Raw genomic sequence first — 23,813 nt, forward strand, 5'->3', positions numbered from 1 at the left:
TCTACCACTTGAGCCACAGTGCCACTTCTGGCCATTTTCTGTATATGTGGTGCTGGGGAATTGAACCCAGGGCTTCATGTATACGAGGCAAGCACTCTTGCCACTAGGCCATATCCCCAGCCCACACCTGCAATCTTAACTGTTGGAGAGGGGTTTATCTAGACTACTAAAGTTTGAGGCCAGTCCAAGAAACAAGACCTCTATCTCAACCAATAAAACACTGGGGTGGTGGTATGGCTCTGTCATACCAGCTACAGAGAAAAATGGAGGCTCATAGTCCCACACACATACATACAAACATACATATATACATACATACATGCACACGCATACATACCCATACAGAATACTTAATATAAAAGCAAGCAACCAATCTAGAAAATGGGAAGATCTGAATAGACTTTCACTAAATATATATAGGCAGCTATTACACATACTAAAACGTGTTCAGTATCACTTGTGAGTTACAAATAAAAACAATGAAGAAATACCACTACATATCCATTAAACTGACTGAGAATGTCAATAATGAGAGCTGATTAGGATGTGAACAGAAACTTCCGTTCACAGATGGCAGGAAGGTGGAATGGGGCAGTCACAGAGGAAGGTGATTTCTTACAAAGCTCAACTGCCTTAACACAGTATACCTCTGGGACCTCGTCCACGTGAGCTGACAACCCTACATCCTGATAGACATTTGTACCGGCTGTTTGTACCCAAACAGAACCAATCAAGATGTCTTTAATAGGAAAACAGACAAAAGCCACCATGGTACGTACATACAATGGAATATTATTCACAGATTTTTAAAGAAGACAGCTATCAAGTCACAAAAAAGACCACGAGGAACCTCCAAGGTTGGTCTGAAATGATGGTATACAATTTGATCCCAATCACAGGACACTTTGAAAAAGGCAAACATAAGCTGGGCATTGGTGGCTCATGCCTGTAGTCCTAGCTACTCAGGAGGCTGAGATCTGAGGATCATGGTTCAAAGCCATCCCGAGCAGGTAAGTCCATGAGACTCATCTCCAATTAGCCATCAGCAAAAAGGAAGTGGAGCTGTGGCTCCAAGCGGTAGAGCACTAGCCTTGTTCAAAAAAGCTCAGGGAGAGCACTCAGGTTCTGAATTCAAGCCCCACAATCACCACCACTAACAAAAGGCAAATATAAAAGAGAAGCTCAGGAGAGAGATAAGTAGTTGAAGCCCGGGTATTTTTCTTACATGCTTTACCATTTGAGTCAAGCCTCCAACATAGCTTTTTGCTAGTTAATTGGAGGTGAAGTCTCACAGCCTTAGCTGCCTAGGCTAGCGCTGAACAAAGAGCCCTCAGGCTCAGCCTCCTGAGTAGCCAGGATTATAAACATCAGCCACCAGCACCAGGTCGCTCAGTCTTTCTAACATTAGTATCCTACAGATTCTTTTCTGCCAAAGCTTCATTGGAGCTCAGTAGACAAATTTAAGTACAGTAACACCAGGTGAGTGTCCGCCATGACTATACACGGTCACCAAGGTGACCTGCTCTGTTCAGGTATGAGTCAGACTACACTTGTGCACTTTAGTGGCCCTGGTGGCACCAATATCCCTATATTCCCAGTAGTAAGTGTACAAGCAGTATACTACCAGCATTAGCTATAGCAGTGATAATAACCGCTAACATGACATGTACTGTTTAGCTAGCCAGGCACTGTACTAGCTGTTGATTTAGCAGGTCTACGATATGTGCACTACCATCATCGCCCCGACTACACGGCTTTTCCTGAAAGGTGCCTGGTCAGGAGTGGGGGTAGTTCCTGCAGCTCCAAAGTATTCACTAGTTAACAATGGGGTTTATTTCCTGGTGCGTATTTCCTGAATATTCCTCAATGAAACACATCACAATAGCTATCTTCATGACAGACCAAAAATAGAAGCCAACTTCTGAGGGTTAAAACCCAAAGGAGATGATGCATTGAATTGAGAGTGAGGAGTTGGCCAAGGACGGTCTGGGAGCCACATCCAGCTTGCCAAGTGTTTTTGTAAATAAACTTTGGTTGGATCGTAGCCACGCACGGGGTACAGTTGCTTCCACGATGCATGGGCAAAGCCTTAAATATTTATCATCTTGTCATCAGAGAAAAATATGCTCATCTCTGGGGTCAAAGAACAAAAGTCGCTGTAGGGATGTAGCTCAGTGGAAAAGCCGGTACTCAGGACACATCATGAGCCATATAAAGTATTTAAACCCCCTTTCAAGTATAACTATTGGACTTGGGATGTGTGTGTGTGTGTGTGTGTGTGCGCGTGTGTATACGTGCACGCACGCGCATGCATGTGCGTTCACTAGTTTGGGGGCTTTAACTCTGGGGGCTTCACATTACAGCTTGTTTTCTTTTCACTCAAGGCTGGCACTCTACCACTTGAGCCACACACCTCTAGTACCAGCTTTTTGCTGGTTATCTGGAGATAAAAATCTCAGATTTGTCTGGCTGGCCTGACTTTGAACAGCAATTCTCAGGCCTCAGCCTCCTGATTAGCTAGGATTGTAGGTATGAGCCATCAGTGCCTAAATGATTGATCCAGCTCATAACAGTCCTTGTGAACAGTGGCGCTCTAGGGAAATAGACCCTCTATGCCATAAAGACTTGGAGAATTAAAGAACAAGGCTCAAAATTACAAATCTACACTTTGAACTCATGGCTTCCTCACTTGCAAGGCAGGCTCTCTACCACTTGAGTCAAACCTCCAACCTTGCTTTTTTTGCTGGTTAGTTTTGGAGATGGAAACCACTGTACTTTCCTGCCTGGGGATGGCCTTGTAGCATGTGTCTCTAGATCTCAACCTTCTTAGTAACTAGGATTAAAGACACGAGACACTGGCACCTGGCAAAATCAGAAATCTATCTGCATTTTTTGATCCCTGGAGCATGAGTTCTATATATGAATTTCCTAAAAAGTTTAACACCAGGCTTAACATATTTAGAGACTATAACATATCACTTCTGATCAACATTCATTACTCAAAGGGGGGAAAAATAAGAAACAGAAGAGACTTCGTGAATAGTGCTCACAAACCTAAGGAGTTCTTTCAACAACTAGAGATGTGGAATTTCCATTAACTCCAGATGAAGTATGTAAAACACTTTTCCAGGTAGGAAACAAATCTCAAACAATATATGTTAATTTTAGTAATCTATACTTTGTTCCCAAGAGATTCCTAGACATCACATTGTTTTTGTGTTGATCTGGGTCCTGGGAATTGACTTGGGTCTTGCACCTGCCAGGCAAGAGCCAGGCCACTTGAGCCACACTGGTCAGCAAAACCACTGAACCCAGCACCCCTGGGCCCAAGGCAGTATGGGAGCCCCATAGGAGGCATGAATGAAAGGAGAGTCTGAAGAAGCCAAAATGAGGGGTACACATACCCTGATCCTTCTGCTCCCCCAAATGGCAAGTCAGTGCCTTACAGCCCCCCTTTAGTTCTGAACAAGCCCTTTTCCTTCCATTGTGCGTGGATATTGACCTGCTTGAATCCTTGCTACCATTGTGCCCTGGCTACGTGTTTGTTTCCAAACCCCACAAATAGCCTGAAAATCGCACGTCCTGAGCATATGGTGAAATGCTTTGCTGAGGTGTAATAATGCAGGCCCGCCATCCTCCTGCCTTCTCTCCATTCCCAGTCCTCTCTGGCAGGAAGCCGGCAACAGCCCGCACCTACTCAGCCTTCTCCTTTCTCCAGGGCCGCGCGCGTGTGGGGGACAGCGTGCCGGGATCCTGGCTCTCCAGCTCCCAACACTGAGTGCAGACCACACCCGGCTGTGGACGCAACATTCCCAGGACTGAATTCCAGTCTAGGCTGGTCTAGGCATAAAGGTGAGACACTATTCAAAGAAGGGAATTATGTGTGACCCAAGAGGTGGAGTTTATACCTAGCAGGCATAAGGCCCTGAGTTCAAACCACCTCCCTCCAAAGTAAGCTGAGCTTCAGTGCAGATGTTAAGCTTCAATACTGAAAGCTGCTCTTTCCTTCCTGAATTGAAGGCAACAGTAAATAATGACGCTAATATTTATGAATGGATTGCACCAGACCAGGAATTTTCATCATCTCAATGGGAAGCCCAGAGAACTCCATGGAATCCAGTGGGCAGGATTCTGCCCTGGCTGTGCCCATGGAAACATGGAGAAGTGGAGTCCTGGGCCAGGTGAGCTCTGGGGCCTGTATTTAAAACTCCACAAGGTGTTTGTGCTGGGGCCACACATCCAGGGGACAACAAGCAATTAGGAACAGGCATAGCACCTCATTTTTATTGTGTTTCACAAACCTATTAATCCATGGACACGCTGGCAATGCAAAACTTAAAGCTGTGCTAGAAACTGTCCTAGCTAGGCGTTGGTTGGGCAAGATGTCAGTTCGAAGCTAGCCCAGGTAGAAAAGTCCTTTGAGAGTCTTATCGCCAATTAACCACCAGAAAACCGGAAGTGGCACTGTGACTCAGAGTGCTAGCCTTGAACCGAAGAGTTCAGGACAGCTCCCAGGCTCAGAGTTCAAGACCCATGACTGGGGGTGAAGGGAAGATTTCTTCCCACCTGCGTGTACAGATCTGTCCTCGTGACATTATTCCATAACTTTACAGAAGGTGTAGACTTCCCTTTCTGTTTAGCATCATGCAGCCTCAAAGAAAAGGAGCATGAATTTACTTAGATCTTTCCGGGAAACTGACAAATATACAATGTCCAGTCACAAAATCTGCTGTCCCCACAACTTCTATAAGTTCTGTAGTTTGTACACAAGATATATTGCAAACATTTCTGTCACTCCACCTCACCTTCTTTACTCCCCATCCACACGCTGACTTCCAAGAGGGCCAATCAGGCCATTTCTGCTAAGAGGACCCCCACCCCTACCCTGCGCTCCCTGTGTATGCAGGCCTGTTGTCCTAGCAAAGAGATCATTCTATGCCAACCACACAAATCCACTCACCTTAGCCAGATATTCATTTCCCAGCTTTCTGTGGAGAGAGGCCCAGCCGTGCCAGCCAGCCCTATCCCTGGAAACAGGCAGAGAAGCCAGGCCTAGACGTGAGCAAACATGTAGGGGCATTCTAAAAGTTTGCTTCCTTTCAAAAGAAAGCCTGGAAGGAGTCTGTTGGCTTTTCTTTCCAGGACTACGTATGCTGAGAGGACAAGGTCTTTGCTTTACTTGAGGCTGCAGCCCACTAGGATAAGAAATACTGGAAAAAGTTATTCAGGTATGGTGGTGTATGCCTCGAATCCCAGCACCTGGAAAGCTAAAGCAAGAGACTGAATCCCAGCACTTAGGGATTTCAAGCCTGAAGGCAGCCTTAGCTATTTAGCAAGAACATATCTCCAAGTTTTATAAATATGTACAGTCGAATGAGGATGAGCTTTTGAGATGTGATAGTTCAGTTTTGGCAACCATTTTGCAAACATGAGGACAGACCAAGAGAATTATAGATGCACTGATACAAAGCTCTGATACTGTGGAGTCTCTCAACAAATGCTTCTTAGTTATTAAATGTGCTACTTACATCTACTAACACCTACTAACTGCACACGTCAGCCAAGTTATTCTGTTACACACCTGAAGGGCTGTAGTCTGCCCAGTGGGAGACTGACATTCTTCTATAGTTTGATGGTAGCGAGAACTCTTGTAGGGAAGGGCATACTAGGAAGGAAGAAACTACACAGGGGATGGAAATTAAGCTGGCAATACAAAGATCTAAGGAGAGTCAGGAATTTGTGGCTCATACCTGTAATCCTGGTTACTCAGAAGGCTGAGATCCAAGGATCACAGTTCAAAGCCAACCCACGCAGGAAACTCCATGAGACTTATCTCCAAAGTCAACACCAGAAAACCAGAAGTGGACTGTGGCTCAAAGTGGAAGAGTGACAGCCTTGAGCAAAAAACCTCAGAGACAGTGTCTATGGCCTGAGTTCAAAACACGATCTCTCTCTCTCTCCCCCTCTCACATACACACAAACACATGTATGCACGCAGGCACGTGTACACTCGCGCGCGCGCGCACACACACACGGAGATGGCAGCAAGGCTGGTGCATAGTTTAAAATTACAGTGATTGGTACTGTGAATCTTGCACATATCTCTCAGGTCTGGAGCAAGGGTGAGCTAAGTGATGTAAAGCCAGAGGGACCAAGTTCAAGTTCAGGTCAGAGAGGTTAGAATTTGAATGCAGGGACCTTGGTTCCCTGGTAATGATGAGAACGGCCAGCTGCTAGCCTTCTCCGAAGTGGTGAAATGCCTAGACGGCCTGGAACATGACCTGGAACACGACCTGGCACAGAAGCGTTTTGCAAACAAAACACTCAAGAGGCAGAGAGGGTTTGGTGGCGGGAGGAACCTGGGTGGGGGATGGGGAAGGTGCTCAGGTCACGTGCTGCACTGGACAGCGGGCAGCAGGCTCGGCCTGGGTTCCTGAGAAGTGAGGAGCCATCTGAGTATTTCCCAGTGCCCGCGGGGGAGCTGAGGCCCAGCTGAGGCAACAACGCAAACAGAGAGGGGAGGGGAGGCTGGGGAGCGTGGCGAGCTTCCCAGGGCCGGCAAGCTCATGAGCCGTCCCTCTGTCCTCGGCCGGCACATCTGTCAGCGCCCACGCTGGGCACTGGGCTCTGGGCGCTCACTCTTTATGCGCATGCTCTGCTAGAATAAGAGAGTAATGTTTTTAGCAAGTACAAGGCTCTGAGCTCAAAGACCAGTACTGCGAGGGGGCGGGGAGGGGAACAAGGCACAGAGAGACAGGGACTGGGGTGGGGGGTGGGGGGATGGGAACAGGGCACTGCATCCAACACTTGGTTTTGAAGGAGTTTCTCTAACTTTTTTTTTTCTGCCCAAACTGTCCTTGAACCCCAATTCCAACAGTGTCAGCCTCCCAGGGAGCTCGGATTATAGATGTAATCCACCAGCATTGGTTGAAAAAAAAAAGTATTTTAAGGCTGACTAATAAACCAGCTAAGGAAGGGGGTAATGCTATCCTATGAACCGGGTGCTGGTGGCTCATGCTTGTGATCCTACAGACTCAGGAACTACCTGAGGATTGTGGTTCGAAGCTAGCCCTGGAAGGAAAGTCTGTGAGATTTTTAACATCAATCAGCCACCAAAAAGCCAGAAATAGAACTATGGCTCAAGTGGTAGCGTTGTCAGCCTTGAGTAAAAAAGCTAAGCTCTGAGTTCAACCCCCAGTACCCGCACGGAACAAACACTGAGCCAGATTCTGCGAGGTCTGCGTAACAAAACAAGCAAGTTCCTTCTCACCCAGGAAGAAGGAAAGGACAGGACGGAGAGGCAAATCTTCAGTTGTGAGCACATCATCTCAATTGAAAGTCAGAGAATTAGTGATTTTAGGTTTTACAAAGCAGATCTTTATGGGCACCAGTGGCTCACATCAATAATCCTAGTTACTCAGGAGGCTAAGATCTGGAAGGTCTGCCTGGGCAGAATATTTCACTAGACTCCATCTGTAAAATAACTAGCAAAAAGCTGAACTGGAGGTGTGGCCAGCAAAGCAAGCAAGCCAAACAAGAGTAAAAACCCCTCACCCAGAGCACCAATCAAAACGCCGCAGGGCAGTTCAATGGGAGCGGCTTGCTTAGCATGCTTAAGACCCTTTGTTCCTTTTCCAGTGCCAAAGGGGGTGGGGGGGGGGCGAGGGAACCCTAAAACAAAGTGCTGCCAGAGACTTTCAGAAAGAAGAGAGAAGATTTGCTCTGCACCAGAGCAAAAGCCCTGGTAAAACAACAGAAGGTTGGGCCTTCTGTCGTGAGTATAATCTGTTGGCTGTCTTATCTAGTGAACCCAACGAAACCTTTTCATCTTGGGAAACTAAAGCCTCCATCTTGCTCTCCTTCATTGTCCTACACCTCGTCCTCCATCGTGAACAGGTCAGATCCTGTATTCAGACTTGCTCTGAAAAAAAAAATCATGCTGAGAAATACAAATTAGGAGGGCAGCTGTCTCTTTGTGTGTGCTGGCAAGCAGGCTCACACCAGTCATTAAAATGCTGAAATGGCGGCGTGGCTCACTGAGTCACTTGTCAAGGCCCAAGGTGATGACCATGTAATCAGGACACTGAGCTAGAAAAGGACAGGAGTTCAAATGAGGGGGTCTGTGGACCTGTAAGCAAAAAAAAAAAAAAAAAATCAACTTTCGATGTCCCAAGCCAGGAATATTGTCAAACAGAGCTGGAATGTTTGGCCACGGTGAATGTTTCTAGAATGCTACAGGCAGGCAAAGCATTATGAAACAGGCCACCATGGGAGTGTACATGTCAACCCGTGGCAATCGCGAGAGTACACATGTGTGGGCACTGATGGTGAGATATCTGAACTTTCAAAGGACAGGTAAAGCTGCCAGCAGTGAAAGCAAGATAAAGATCATTTATCATCCTTAGTTTTAAAAGGAAGTCTTAAAAGTTGGTATGCAGAGGAAAATAATGACTCTCAGGGACAAAGATAAAAGAAGCAGAAAGTAAAAACTAGGGCTGAGAAATTAAACTTGTTGTAAGGAAGGATGAAGACAGCAACATAGAAAAAAACGCAGTCGCAAAACAGAGAGGCATCCGATACGATATATGGAAGAGTATGGGGTGGCCAGATTCACGTCAGGACAGGAAGGATCTTCAGAGCTTACTCCATTTGTAAAGACACTTGGGGTAAAGGGATTTCATCTGCATAAAAATATATAGCATAGTTGGGCACCAGTGGCTCATGCCTGTAATCCTAGCTACTTGGGTAGCTGAGATCTAAAGATTGCAGTTCAAAAACAAGTCTGAGCAGGATAGTCTATATGACACTCTTACCTATAGTTAATCACCAAAAAACGAGAAATGGAGCTGTGGCTTAAGTGGTACAAAAGCTCAGGGACTCTACCCAGGCCGTGTATGTGTATATGTGTGTGTGTGTGTGTGCGCATGTACACACACATGTACATATATGTTATAGAAGAAACTTATTCACTATGAATATAGCTGACTTGTACATATTCATGAGGCCATACTAAAAAGAAAAAGAAAATCGGGAGACTTTTACTTGACAACTGCTCTATGCAATGCTGAACTTAGCAGTATTCCCTCACAAATCCTTGGTGAATTCTGCTACCAGAATGCAGGAAGGTCTGGGGGCGGGGGGAGGGGGGGTGGGGACAAGGGACACTGACGAGCTCAGGTCCTAGGAGCAATTTCCCTGGCTTAATTCATGTATTAAAATGGTTGTCTACTAGTTATAATGGGAAGTTAGCCAGCCTGCAATCACAGTGACTATCTGTTACGTATAAATTAGAAATGCTACAAAAGATTGCAAGGCACAGCTGCGAGTTGCTAGGGAACAGAAGGTCAGGCACCACTCAAAGGCCAGGTTATTCATGTCCTGGGGCATCCCCAGGACTCCATTCAGGGGTCCGGAAGGGATGGCCTCAAAGAATCCATACTCAGCCCATCTTGCCTTGAGTTGTGCAGTGTAAGCTGCTTAAATCTGGAAGGCTCCCTGTCCACTTCCAGAGCCCAACTTGAGAGAAGTGTTCAACGCATGCGGTGCCACTCTGGCTTCATCCACAACTGACAGTCTTTTCTAAGAAAGAGTTTTAAATTGAAGACTGCACTGACCAAGATGTTCAAACTAAAGGAGGCTTGGGCAGGTAGCTCAGTGGTAGAGTCCTTGTCTGCCAGGGACAGGGCACTGGGCTTGATCCTCACTACTACAAAATAAATAGAGAAATAAAATGAAAAAGAGTTTATTTTAAAGTGCACAGGAAAGGAAGACTGTACAAATAACATTCTTCCTTCACCTGTCCTTGGATCAGATCTTCCACTCACTTCCATGAACAGCCCTACTGACTTGATGTAACCATTGGCCAATCCCCATCATAGATTTAAAGAATCTTTAGCAGTTCCATAATAGCTTTCCCAGGACTGGTCCTTCCAAATGTCTAGTCCACAATGGATGTATGTTCTTTGTAAATTCAAATTGGAAATGTGCTGCTGAATTCAATGGTGAATAAATTCAAATCACCAATTGTAAGGGAAAGAAAAAAGAACCCCTCTTGAGCTGGATTGCCTTACAATTAGCATCAGAGTTCTTAGACGCCAGTAACCTTTCCTTCCATCATGATGAATGGACACTGGGACCATCCGTGTGACTCTGCTCTGAGTCTGAATGGAGGCACTTTGTAGACGTGCTCATAGTTATTAATCCCTATACCCACCCTAAATTGTGTGAATCTTCATATCATCCACCCAAGCTGAGTGCGTAGGTGACAAATGACATAGTTGGTGAAAGCCAGGCAACAGCCTCCTGTAGACCTCACTCTGTCCACCAGGATCCAATCACGTGACCTTAGAAACATCAAAAGAGTAGCCTGTGTGGTCACCTAGGTAACTATACTTCGTCTAAAGGGCAGATTCGATCGTTTGATTCATTGCAAATGCCACAACAAAATCAATTGGTTCTTGGAGAACTGTGAAGGCCTTCTGACACCAAGCGCTGGAGGATGGAACAAAATTCTTCTGGGCTGATGGCAGCTGTGGATGGCTAGGCTGGTAGCTCTGAACACAACACAGGAGCTGCCAGGTCTGTGAAGGCTAGCTGGCGGGGAACGACTATAAGAACCGCTAACAAGACACCTTGTATGCATGCTGGGGGATTCGAAAACACTCTCCCGTGGTGCTCCCACTTTCCTTCCAGATACGGAGCCAGTCAGCTACCACCAAACAGAACGGAGACACACCTTGTTCTTTTCTCCCACTGCTTCTGCTCTAGCCTCCAACAGAGTTCACACGCACCCTGCTGACCTGCCTGCTTCTAACCCCAGGCCTGCATCTACCCCAGGCCTGCGTGACTGGAAAGCGAGAAGCCTTCAGAGCAATCTGAGTTGTAGGGATGAGGCTACAAAATCATCAGAACACACACACACACACACACACACACACACACACACACACACACACACACACACACACACACACAAAGACTGTGCACCTAGGCCAGCTGCTAAAGGCTCTTTAAATATTCCCAAACCGCCTTCTCAATCATTTAAACACTTCACCGCAACATGCTGTAACAAGAAGAGTGGATTTGCTATAGCAGGCCAGGTGAGTAATGGAGAACAAGTAGCAATTGTGTGGTGGTTCATTTTTTAATTGGGCATGAGAGGGAAAGGCTTTCACCCGGTGGACAATGTGGGAGGCTGTGGTTGTGTCAACCAGGAAATGCTGCCCACCTGCCCTACATAGCAGGAGGGACTGCCCAAAGTGGGCCACTCGCTCCTGCCACAAAGCTGCTCCAACAATCTCGGCGGCTTTTGTATCCTTTGTCTCCCTTTGATTCTTGCCTGGCTGTCAGCTCTGATGGGCTGTGTTAGAACCCTGGACACCCGAGTGAAATGATGTCACCACCACGTCCAACCTGTCCTTCCACTTTAGGAGGATCTCATTTCCCTAATTTGCAAGGTGTCTCTCTGACTGAAGCCTCAGAAGGCTTGAGCACCTGTGTGTGCTCCAATGTAAACTGGCCCAAGCCCCACTGGAGTGGGAAGCACAGGCAAGAATTGCAGAGTGAGCAGCCAAAGAACAAAGGCCTGACTTTGCTTTTTCAGTCTCCAGACCACAATGACCACAGTATCGGAGATGCTTTATACTTTGCTTCAATAATCCCATACATTTTCTTTGAGGCTCAGGAAAATTTCCAACTCCTCTGCTTACATACTGTAAGAACTCTATTTAAACTTCTGTTGACTTAGAAGAGCCACACACACCTAAAAGATTTCATGTTCAAATCATGGTCCTTTGAATATTCATTTGAGAGCTGAAATCTCAAAAGTTATTATGTACATTCACATGTATTTTCTTGTTCATCTAAGAGATCTTTCTTGAAGACTGTAGAAGCTAGGCGAAGGTGGCTCACACCTGTAATCCTAGCTACTCAGGAAGCTGAGATCTGAGGAGGACAGTTATAAGCCAGCTGAGACAGAAAGAAAGTTTCTTAATCACCTAAAACAAAAATAAAATCCAGAGGTCGAACTGTGGCTGAAGTGATAGAGCCCGGGTGAAAAAGATGAAGGACCAGAGTTCAAGCCCTACTTTGGCACATAAAAAGAGAAATTTAAAAAAAAGGACTCAGGAAATAAACCCTAAAACGCGTGTTTCCTGGTGAATGGATCATCCTACAGGTGTTGCAGCACCGTCAACGAGGTCACCTTGCTTCCATTTCTTAGCGGCGGGCCTGGCACACTGTCACTGTCCAGTTCCAAAGCTCAACACTGTTTCTTTTGAAGTACAGTTCTGACACAAGAAGCATCTGGCAAGGCTTTAATGAACTGCTTTATGCTTTCAGATGGGGCTGAAACTGGGGCAGACATTCATCTGAGGAAAGGGAACACTGAGCCACTGCATGGTATTGCAAGGGTAGCTGGTGTAAAAGCCTTGCCCTTGTCCCCCGCCCCCCCCCAATCCCTTGTGTTTCCAAGTTTCTAGCAAGACTTATTAGGAAAGAAAACAATATATGTCCCATGTAATGACTCAATACATCTGGAAAATAGTCCCACCAGACATAGAGTGAAAGTCAAGGTTAAAGGCAGTGACAAATATTCTAGTAAACTCTGACTTGTGTGTAGATGCCACTTCCCTGAGGACAAATCAATATAAAGAATGACAATGTAAGAAGCGAGTGGCACTGACACCCGAGCCAGTATTTTCCCGGACCCTGGATTTTGTCTGGTAACACTTCATGGAGGGGCTAGCACAAGACCCTAGGCCTGTGGCTAGCATAGGTCAGATCCCACCCCCCCACCCCCCAAAACAAGGAAAAGGTCAGCCCCAAAGGTCAGGAGCGCACCAAGGCTGACAAGCCCTGCCTTAGCCCAGTAAAACCTGCCATGGGGAAGCAAGAATCACCACCTCAGAGGAAGGGAGAGGACCTGACAATTACAGACACATCTCGATTCAGAGCCAGGGAGCAGAAACAGCTAAAGGAGGTGACAGAATGAAGACCAGGAGGCCAGAGCTTGGAGGAGAGTTCCCAGCGGGGAAGGGCAGGTACTCACCCAGCCAGAGCTGAAGAAGCCAAGGGGCGTCCTCTCAGGACTGGCAGGGGAGCAGGCTCTGCAGAGCCCAGAGCCCGAGGCCAGGCCTCCACGGAGAGGAACCAGTCAGGAGCATGGCGCGGGGGTGCGGAGGCTGGGCTGGTCAGAGGTGCCAGGAAGGAGGGGTGGTTAGCGGGGGGGCCCCCGGCCTCCCAGTGCTGGGAAGTTTAGAAGGGGAAGGCTAGAGAAAAACTGCAACACGTAGCTTCCAGAAGAGTGCCTTCACCCACAGACTTGGATTGCTTTCAGAAAGTACTGCACAGTGAAGAGAATCTTGATACATACGTGTGTGAGTATGTGTGTGTGTGTGTGTGTGTGTGTGTGTGTGTAAAATCCCACAGGTGCTGGTGGCTCACGCCTGGAATCCTAGCTACTCAGCAGGCTGAGATGTGAGGATCACAGTTTGAAGCCAGCCCAGGCAGGGACTCTTATCTCCAATTAACCACCAGAAAAATCAGAAGTGGCACAGTGGCTCAAAGTAGTAGAGCACTAGCCTTGAGTGGAAAAAGTTTAGGGACAGCGCCCAGGTTCGAGCCCCACTACTGAGAGAGAAACAAAACAACCCTACAGGATGAGACTATCCCATCCTGGGAAACGGCTGCAACAATGAAATGGAAGCGCACGTGACTGGCAGTCTCTCTAGTCATCACGGCCCCTGGCACGTGTGATTACAAAGCAGCACACTCTGGATGTACACTCCCATACTCCCCAAGGAGGAGGCCGGGGGATCACTAGTTTGAGGCCAGCATGGCCAACACCAGAGTCAAGGCAAGCCTGGGCTTACAGAACGGGAGCTTGTCTCAAAAATTAATCAAGGAACGTAAACAACAGAAAATCAAACGTGCCAGGTAAGTACTCACAATGGCCAAAGTATGTCGTGGTTTGAACTTGTGTTTCTTTGATTAGACCTCTAAGGATGTCAGGTTATTTTTGCTTTCGCAGTTCCCCTTTTGCAACTTTCTTTTTTGTATGTTTTACTCATCTTTCTGCTAAAACATTTGTTACATTCTTACTGCGTGGGCACAGGTGCACACACTGGTCCCCACGTCTTGAACTCAGAACCTCACATACTCCCTTGGCTTTTGACTTTTTCCACTCACAGATTTAAGCCTCCACGTCTGGCTTTCCTGCTGGTTAATTAGAGATGAGTCTCTCAGACTTTGCAGTTTTACAGGTCCCAGACTCCTGGGTAGCTAAGATTACAGGCATAAGTCACCAAGGCCTTCTTAAAAGCTCTTCACCAACAGTGTAAAAAATCCTGTTGTTGGTTTTCCTGAAGGCAAAGTCTCTAGTAGGCATACATCAATGCCATAACCACACACACTCTGATTCAGACAACAGACTTCCACGAATTTAGGGAAATAGTATTTGTGCATATGGGCACTGTAGAAGCATTGTTTATCATAACAAATAAAGGAAACAATCTATTCATAGCATTTGACCTTAAAGTTTAGCCCCTGACAGAATTCTATAGTTATGAGAAAAAGCACCGAAGGGTTTCCGGTGTACTAAGTTAATATGTACAACTGTCAGTTAAATTTATTTTCATGTGTTTTTCCAAATTATTTATAACCAGTAAGAATTGCCTTCATTTGGGACTAGATAGAAAGGGAAGCCACTACACTGTGGTATTTTTACCTTTATTTCTATTCTATTCTTTATAGTGTATTTCCTCCTCCCCCTCCCCATATATTCTTCCCCCTCCCCCATCCTTCTCGTCCTTCCTTCCCTCCCTCCCTCCCTCCCTCCCCCCCTCCCTCCCTCCCTCCTTCCCCCCCTCTCCCTCCCTCCCTCCCGGTCTCCAGCTGTACTTGCTCCAGAGTCATGGGGTACTGGCTGTTGGGGATCCGGGTGCTAAAGGAGCAATGGGAATTCCTGAACAAGGTCACTAAGGAAATCATACAGTGTGCCTTGCAGGTGGGCACAGGGGTGCGCAAGAGTGTTTACCCACGAATATGCTCCTGTCCAAGCTTCTTACCCTGGGGAACCAACAACAACAAAAAAGGTGCCTGTGTTGGAGGGATGACCAGGGTTGTGAGTGGCCAGAATGTCCCAGTGGGTTTCCCCTCCCATTGGACGATATTCCGGAAGTTCATCAGGATGAGTCCAAAGTAGAGCCCCGGGGCTGGAGTGCTGTGCTACCCTGCTGGAGGCGTGTGTGCCCCGCTGGGGCAGCTGGCACCTTCCTCGTGGGAGGCAGTGCTCCAGTGGCCGCCGTCTTTCTGTGTGTATTCTTCTAGCTTCCATGCCTTGCTCAGAGAGTGAACGAGGGGCGCTGGTATTTACACGAGACAGGAAGTGAGGAGCGGAGTTCAGTGGTGCCAGGCACAAAGGAGCAGAACTTTTCCCTAAGGGACTTCCAAGCCACCCTTCCCTTAAGAGGCTAGCGAGGTCTGATGAGCTCTGCTCACAGGCTAGCAATTCCATTCCATCAGATCTTCCCCCATTTCTGGACATCTTATTTAAACTAAAGTAGGTTTAGCCCAGTAGTAGACAGTTCTCTCTCTCTCTCTCTCTCTCTCTCTCTCTCTCTCTCTCTCTCTCTCTCTACTAAAATCTGCCTTCACAGTTGCAAACACGCCTCCCACCACCCCCCTCCAGCCCATTTAGCAACTGAATCGACATCAACCCAACCAAGCAAAGTCTCCCAAGCAGGCAAAGATCAGCTTTTTAGGCACTTGGGGATTTGGTTGTTGCTTGGAGAATTAGAAAATCCACACAGCCAAGGAAACTTGCCTCATCTGTTTCTCCAGCAAAATTCTCACCCGAGTGTTCCCGTACCAAACACTGTAACATCCAACACTTGGAACTTTTCACATTTCCACATGTACAAAGTGGTTTATGAATAAAATCTAAAAAGAGACCATGACCCTTGTATGAGAACATTTTCAAACATCATCTACAAAGCACAGGTTAGGAAAAGCGACAAGGCTCTAAGAAAAGCTACAAAAAAACTAGTTAGAGAAATACTTTCAAGTAAATTTGAACAAAAGAAACCAAAAACCACCACCACGAATTTCTTCCCTTCAACCTATTCAAAATGACTTTTCTTACAAAAGGCAGATGACATAAAAAAAAAATTAGAACTAATTATCAAAGCCTGATCTGATCAATAGCTTATGCCTTTCAGTTTTTACAAAGGATTAGTAAATTCAGACTTTGGGCAGACAAAATCAGCACTCACTCAATGTGTTTAGAAACTACATTTCAGTGCTTAGAGATCTCGGCAGATTTTTACACTACACCAACCACTGGCAAAGTACATGAAACTTTTAAGCAAAACAAAGGCGGAGGCTTGGCGGGTGGGGGTGGGGGGGACAACACCACAATACCACCCTACCTTGGGTTTTCTTTTTCCCCTTCAGCTTTTCTCCACTGGAAACGGCTGCATCTTTGGCAGTCAGGACCAGGAGCATCTAAACTGACAGACATAAACCCCAAGCTTTCTTCCGCTAGCTAGTGTTCCCCAGCCTTTTATGTGGTGACTTGGGCTGTGCTTGCTTAATTCATTCCTGATTCTACTCAAAGGAAGTCCAGCCCAGAGGAGCTGGCCTGAGAATAATTGTTGAGACACGACTGACAAAAGCAGCAAACCACCTGAACACAAACCAACAAATATGCAAATACATGAAAGGGCCAAAGATGCCTAATTTTTAAAAGACTCTATGTTTTTTTTTTTTAATGTTTCAGGATAAAATCAAGCTAATTTAATGGTAATTGTGGAAAATCTACCCTGAGAACACAAACCTCTTCACTTGAGCTGAGCTTCATTTATGGCTATTTATCCTGGTCTTTACAGAGTGCTGCTGAATGGTTGCTATGACAACTTGGTAAACAGGACTGAAGGGCCCACAGAGGGGTTTGCTGGGATTGTTTTGTTTGGGGGAGAAGAATGGTTGCTTCAGTGCTGCCTTCACTAAAATTTGCTCAAAAGGTAAAGCTGCCTTTTCAAATGTTTTTTTTTAAAAAAAATACCAAAAGAACTCTTAGCAATGGGTACTCTAGTTGCAAGAGATGGTCAGAGCTAACCACAGGAAGCAATCAGAGAAAAATACGGGAAGAGTGATTGAAAGTTACAAATACGCTTAAGCACTTCTCAGTACGCAAGCAAAGGAAATGGAACATCTCCTAAGACTATTGACTTCCTTACAGCTCAAAGGAGCAGATGATCTAGAAAATTTTACGAAGTCCCCTGCCTCTCGGTTGCTGCTCTGCCCACCTCGTTCTTCATTTGGTCCCTCCTAAAAGCTACAATAGGAACCTCATTCCCAATGCTTCACCTTTGGCCTGGAAATAAATGAAACATGACTTGAGAAAACGTTCATCACACGATGAACAAATCATAAACATCTGGTATTTTGGTACATGAGAAAAATATGCATTTGTCAAACCTTAGAGAACTGGTAGAACAGAATAAGGAACCCCAACACCAACTCTACACTTTGATAATGATGTTCCCCGAATGTAACTGTACTAACATCAGGTGTTACCAAAAGGAAATGGTAGAGGGGTTGAGGGAATGTAATGTAGGCAGGAACTCTGCTATTGCTCTGATTTTCTCTAAAGTTTCATTTATTTATCTTTGGTGTTGTGACCGTATGCAGAAAAAAACAAACAAACAAACAAACAAAAAACCAGTCACCAGTGGCTCATATGCCTATAATCCTGGCTACTCAGGAAGCTGAAATCTGAGGATCAAGGTTTGAAGCCAGCCAGCCTGGGCAGGAAAGTCCATAAGACTCTTATCTCCAATGAACTGCCAAAAATGCTGGACTGGGTGGTAGAACCAAGTGGTAGAGCACTGGCCTTGAGCAAAGGAAGCTCAGGGATAGCACGCAGGCCTGAGTTTGAGCCCCAAAACTGGCTTAGAAAAAAAGGCAATACACTAGTTATTTTATTTGCAGAAACACCTGAAGACAGAGTGGCCAGGTGTATATTTGTGATAAATAAATCATCCCTAAGCCACAAAGAGGAGTAATAAGAAAGCATCACACCCCTAATGGAATAGTGGTGCTTTTGCTTCTGCAGTGAGAGACAAATAATGGTGCATTTTAGAATTTTTTTTTTTTTCTAGTCCTGGGGCTTGGGACTCAGGGCCTGAGCATTGTCCCTGGCTTCTCTTTGCTCAAGTCTAGCACTCTACCTCTTAAGCCACAGTGCCACTTCTGGCTTTTTTCTGTTTATGTGGTGCTGAGGAATTGAACCCAGGGCTTCTGCATGCTAGGCAAGCACTCTACCACTAAGCCACATTCCCAGCCCATAATGGTGCATTTTATATCCTGGGGTCTTAGATTCAAACGTACATAGTGGCAGTGTCTTACTCCAAGAAGCCATTTTGGCTAGGGCGTTCCTCCACCAAACCCCTGCTCTGGGGAGTTCATGGAGACCTCATTCCTGGCTTTGATGGAGAAGACAGAATCTTTGAAGATATTGCCACATAAGCTAGAATTTGAAGCTGCTGCTGCTAGAATCTAGAAGACTTACCTCCTTAAACAGAGGTCGCCGTAGCTGGGCATGTGGCAAATGGGGTCACTGCAGCAATCAGGCCTAGCCTCACAGTGGGTACCAGGGATTTCAGCAACTCATTCTCACAGGGACATATTCCATGCTTCAATTCTTTCCTGCTCTCCTCATGGAGGGGGAGGGGTGCAGGAATGTTAATGAAAGACTTTTCTAACTAGAACTCATTTGCTAAAATACCAGGCAGGGAGAGATCACAGGCCCGCAGACCCTGAGGGAGATGTTCTGCATAGACCAAGCAGGTCTTACCTGACTCAGAAGAGGCCAGTGGTGGCCTGGGGCACTTTGGTCTAGCTACTGGGCTGCCAAAGTAAGTCTCAACAGAAAAAAAAAAAAAAGCTGAAAGCTGGTAGTTCTTGCCTGTAATCCTAGCAACACAGGAAAATGAGGATGGTGGTTCAAAGCCAGCCCAGGCAGGAAAAAAAAATCCATGAGACTCTTACCTCTAATTAACCACCGAAGAATGCTAGAAGCGGAGCTGTGGCTCAAGTGGTAGATTTTGTGCCTTGAGCACAAAACTTGAGAGGCAACCCAGGCTGAGTTCAAGCACCAGGGTTGATACAAGAAAAGCAAAGCTGAAAGGCTACATCACCAACCAGAAATCACCTTGAGGACAGACCCGCCCTGCGTGAACGCTCAAGACGCTGGGCTCAGGAACGGATTACAGCCTATATATAGAGCTATCTGACGCCAAGGACTAGTGACGGAACACCTGCAGACAAGAGGGGTGCTGTTCCATCTGCTTCAAACTCAGTGCCACAGGCTTCCTCAACAGGGCTGGCATCTTCCTCTCATATAGTACTCAAGATGTGGGAAAGCTTGTTTACAGGAAGGCAACAAGGCCATGTGTTAAGAGTTGAATTGACATGTATATTCTTGTATTTTAGTTACTGTCTCCTCTTCTGTCCATCCTTGGTGTTTTTTTTTTTTTTCCCAAATAAAAACACACACACATTCAAACCCAAATGATAATAACAACAAACCCAAATAACAAAAGCCACAAAGTCTTCGCAAATTCTCCAGGCTCAAATGCCCATTCGGGGTTCAAAGGCTCCCCAAGGAGGGGGGAGGAAGCCTGTTCTGCAAGCCATGTGGCCTGTTCACTGGGACCAAGGGGAAATCTTGAGAATGTTCTTTTTTTTTTTTTTTTTTTGGCCAGTCCTGGGCCTTGGACTCAGGGCCTGAGCACTGTCCCTGGCTTCTTCCCGCTCAAGGCTAGCACTCTGCCACTTGAGCCACAGCGCCGCTTCTGGCCGTTTTCTGTATATGTGGTGCTGGGGAATCGAACCTAGGGCCTCATGTATCCGAGGCAGGCACTCTTGCCACTAGGCTATATCCCCAGCCCTTGAGAATGTTCTTAATAGCACAAATGTAGCTACTTTCAATAGTTTTAAAGCCAGCTCCTAGGCCAGAAACTTTACAGCTGTTATTCTTATCTCACTCTCTTTTTAAAAAATAACAGTAGCTAGAAGAAAAAAAGATCTAACTTTGTCAAAACCACAATCCTCAGGGCGGACTGATGTCTGAAGGACTGGTGTCTTCTTTCTAGGCCCATTCTTTCTATGTATGCAAAGATGGAATATGAAGAATTGATCCTCACCCTATTGTCCCAGGCGCATACATACACCAGGCAAAACCTCAGGTGTATATGAACGAGCTTCGATAGGCAGGCAGGGCACTTCACCTAGGCCCAGTTGTAAACAGTCCTTTGTGGGCCCAAGGAAAAGCCATCAATCTCCTAGACCTAGTGGCACTTTCAATAACCTCTGCCTCCCTGCTCAGACCCAGTATAAGCCTGGTCCCAAATTCACCCCCTGGTACAACCTCCATATCCTCGGGAAGTTTTGTGCTGCCCTCCCCTCCCCCCTTTCTCAATAAGCAGTCCTCACCTGTTCCTTTTCAGTTCTCCTCCATTTTTCTATACTCCCTAGTATCTAACACGAGCTCCCAAGTTCCCATGATGAATGACAGGAAGAGAATGTGGAGAGGGGAGACTGTCATCTCCTCCACGCTGGAAATACATGCTCCGCATCTCTGCAGAGAAGAAAGGCAAGATTTTTTTTCCCCCCTGTGGAAGTTTCCAGAAGAATCCATCACTGGACTAAAGAAGTCTCAAATGATGGTTGCTGCCATGTATTTCGTAGCACATAATCAGCAGTTCCAGTCCAATACTGTCCATGGAGTGAGATGAATGCTAATGGAGTCGTAACTTGGCATTTCCATATTCTAATTAGCATCTTGACACTTATAAATCACACCCAGGTTTTAGGCCTCAGACAAGTTGGCTCTTGAGCCAGGGCTTCACCATGCTGTCTGGGTCCCTTTAAAAATGGCACAAAGGCATTTCTTCCAGCCTATGGTGTTGGTGTGTTAGTAATGAGTGTCTACAGTAAGTCAGATGTCAAGGGCCGGAGGCCAATGCAAATGGAAACATACAGTTGAGCTAGCTCACTTTTAAAGTGCCAAAAACCAAAGCAATTGGGTACAATCAAATCCCAGCATGGAAAAATAAACACCCAAGAGAAGTAATGTCTCCAAAAAAGAAGTAATTTCTCCAATATTCTGGCTGCTGAAGTGTTTTCAAACAGGCCTCATTTCAAATGCTTTCTTAATTTGGAGAAAAATCTAACAACTCCATGCCATTCAAGAACAAAAACAAAAATATGGAAGTCTTGAGTTCCATACTGAAATTTCTGCCCTCACAATGGCCCTGCCAGGACACACTCCTGTTTTGCTGATTCTCAGATGTCAGACTGTAAACCATATGATGGTGTGCCATACCGCGAGAGAAGGAAGAGAGTTTCCAGCTACACTGCACCAAGTAGAAGGTGCATCGGGGTATCCCGAAGTTGAAAGTGAGAAAAAGCGTAGATGCTTCAAGAATGATATATGGGCTGAGTGCTGGTACTCACCCCCATAGTCCTGGCTACTTAGTGTATGGCTCAAGCAATGACTTACAGTATCATGAGGCCAATTATCAAATGAGAACACTGGCAGAGATTTAGTCTCTCTTATGAGACTATGCTAGAAAAGCAATGCTCAGCCACACATTAACATATTGTACAACTTGGATCTACCATCCATCCATCCATCCATCCATCCATCCATCCATCCATCCATCCATCCTATTTATCTATTTTTGTGCTGGTCTTGGGGCTTGAACTCTGAGCCTGGGCATTGTCCTTGAGTATTTGTGCTCAAAGCTAGTGCTCTACCACCTGAGTCACAGCTCCAAGTCCAGTCTCTCCCTCCCCCCCTAACCCCACCCCCCCACCAGTTAATTGGAAATAATAGTGCTATCATTTCCCTAACCTCAGGTCCTCAGCTCCTCCCACTAGCCCCCAGATCCACCCATACCTAATGAGCCACTCCCACTCACTACCTAACTACTTCCCCTTTACCTCCAGAGGGAAGCTGCCACCTGGATAAGGTGCAGACACCATGTAGCTTCCTCTCCCGTGGGAACTATGGCCCCACTCATAAACCTCCTTATGAACCTTCTTCTCCTGCCTGTGGTGATCTTCACATGGTCCTCTGGGATGGCCAGGACCTATGTTTTCAAAGAGTCCCATGGACTTTCCGGCTGATTTGAACTGTGATCCTTAGATCTCAGCCTCCTGAGTAGCTAGGATTACTAGCATAAAGCCACCAGTGTCCAATGCATATTGGTTTATAAAACACAGCACCTGGAATATGAACCAGCTTCCAGGACATACTGCTCTAAATAGAGAGGGTTGTTCTGGCTCTTAGTTTCCTACATGGATCAAACAAAAGCCATGTGCTATTTATGCTTCCTTTTTCTGAGACACTCAAATATTTTAATATAAATTGGAAAAATCAACAGATAAGCTATTTTTAAATGTCTAGAATGGCATATGTTACTGATGTTCTTCATAAAAGCAGTCTTGATGGGCATGGTGGCTCAAGCCTATAATTTTAGCTCCTTGGGAGGTGGTGATAGGGAGGATGGCAATTTGAGGCCAGCCCTGGCAAAAAGTTCACCACACTCCATCTCAATCACTGGCTGGGTAGTGGGGCATATGCCTGTCATCCCAGGTATACGGAGAAGCATAAATAGGGTGGTCCAGGCATAAAACCAGGCCCTATCTCAAAAGACAACTGCCACGTGAAAATGCTGAGAGTGGCTCAAGCTTTTGCCTGGCAACCATGAGGTGCTGCCTTCCAACCCCAGTACCGCCAAAACAAGAGAAAAGAAGTCTTTGTCATTTGGTCACAAAAACGCTGAGTTCTTGCCGTCAACAAACTGAGTAGGTCTACCCAGCTGAGAGAAGTTGACACTGTGAGTCCTTGTTTTTTCATTCTGGTCAGTACTCAGCCGTGCACTTTGGGCCTCTCACTCTGACCTGGCCTTTTCTACTCAAGGCCGGCACTCTACCACTTGAGCCTCACTACCATGACACTAAAGCAAAGGCAACTGTTGGTTAACTGCATACAAAGTAGATCTACGTCGGCAGAGTGAGGTGAGCAGAAACCCACGGGTCATAGGAAAACATCAGGATCAGACTTCACCCTGAAACCACCATGTATCTCAGGGCTGGGGTGGGAGGTGGGGGTCTACTCTCTTTTACTCTGAATTGAAGGGTTCCTAAAGAGGCTGTTAGCTAAATCAATAGTCATCCATGAAGGCAAGTTCTCCATCTAGCCTTGATCCATCAGCTGAATAGAATCCAAGACTCTACTTTTCTTGCTTATGTATTTTTTTTTTTTTTTTGGTCAGTCTTGGGCCTTGGACTCAGGGCCTGAGCACTGTCCCTGGCTTCTTTTTGTTCAAGGCTAGCACTCTGCCACTTGAGTCACAGCGCCACTTCTGGCCATTTTCTGTATATGTGGTACTGGGGAATCGAACCCAGGACTTCATGTATACGAGGCAAGTGCTCTTGCCACTAGGCCATATCCCCAGCTCCTTCTTGCTTACGTAGTTACTCATTTTTGAGCTTCAGTTGTTTCTGAGTTATGATATATATATATATATATATATATATATATGTATGTTTTAAACCCACAGGGCCTAGACATTTAAACTGAGGACAGTTTTTAAGTGTTCTAGTAGTTATCACCAACTCATTAAAGTACTTAAAATTCAGTACTAATTCTTAGATTACAACCTGTTAATCATGGCTACCAATAAAGCAAAAGAAGTACACAAAAAAATCACCCCAAAACCATATTCTTTTTTTTTTTGCCT

General features: G+C 46.0%; 1 protein-coding gene and 1 long non-coding RNA gene across 2 annotated transcripts in view; both read right to left on the reverse strand.

Annotated features, from left to right (window-relative positions):
* Positions 1–23,813, reverse strand: part of Myo10 (myosin X) — a 192,192-nt gene that overhangs the window by 41,157 nt on the left and 127,222 nt on the right. The gene's annotated exons all lie outside the window — the stretch shown is intronic.
* LOC125367397 lies at positions 1,057–18,135 on the reverse strand. Its single transcript, XR_007214077.1, has 3 exons — positions 17,875–18,135; positions 2,608–2,610; positions 1,057–1,068 (listed from the first exon to the last, which is right to left on the reverse strand). It is a non-coding gene; the product is annotated as an uncharacterized LOC125367397 (long non-coding RNA).

Source organism: Perognathus longimembris, chromosome 19, assembly GCF_023159225.1.
Source record: "Perognathus longimembris pacificus isolate PPM17 chromosome 19, ASM2315922v1, whole genome shotgun sequence".
Classification (NCBI taxonomy): Eukaryota; Metazoa; Chordata; class Mammalia; order Rodentia; family Heteromyidae; genus Perognathus; species Perognathus longimembris.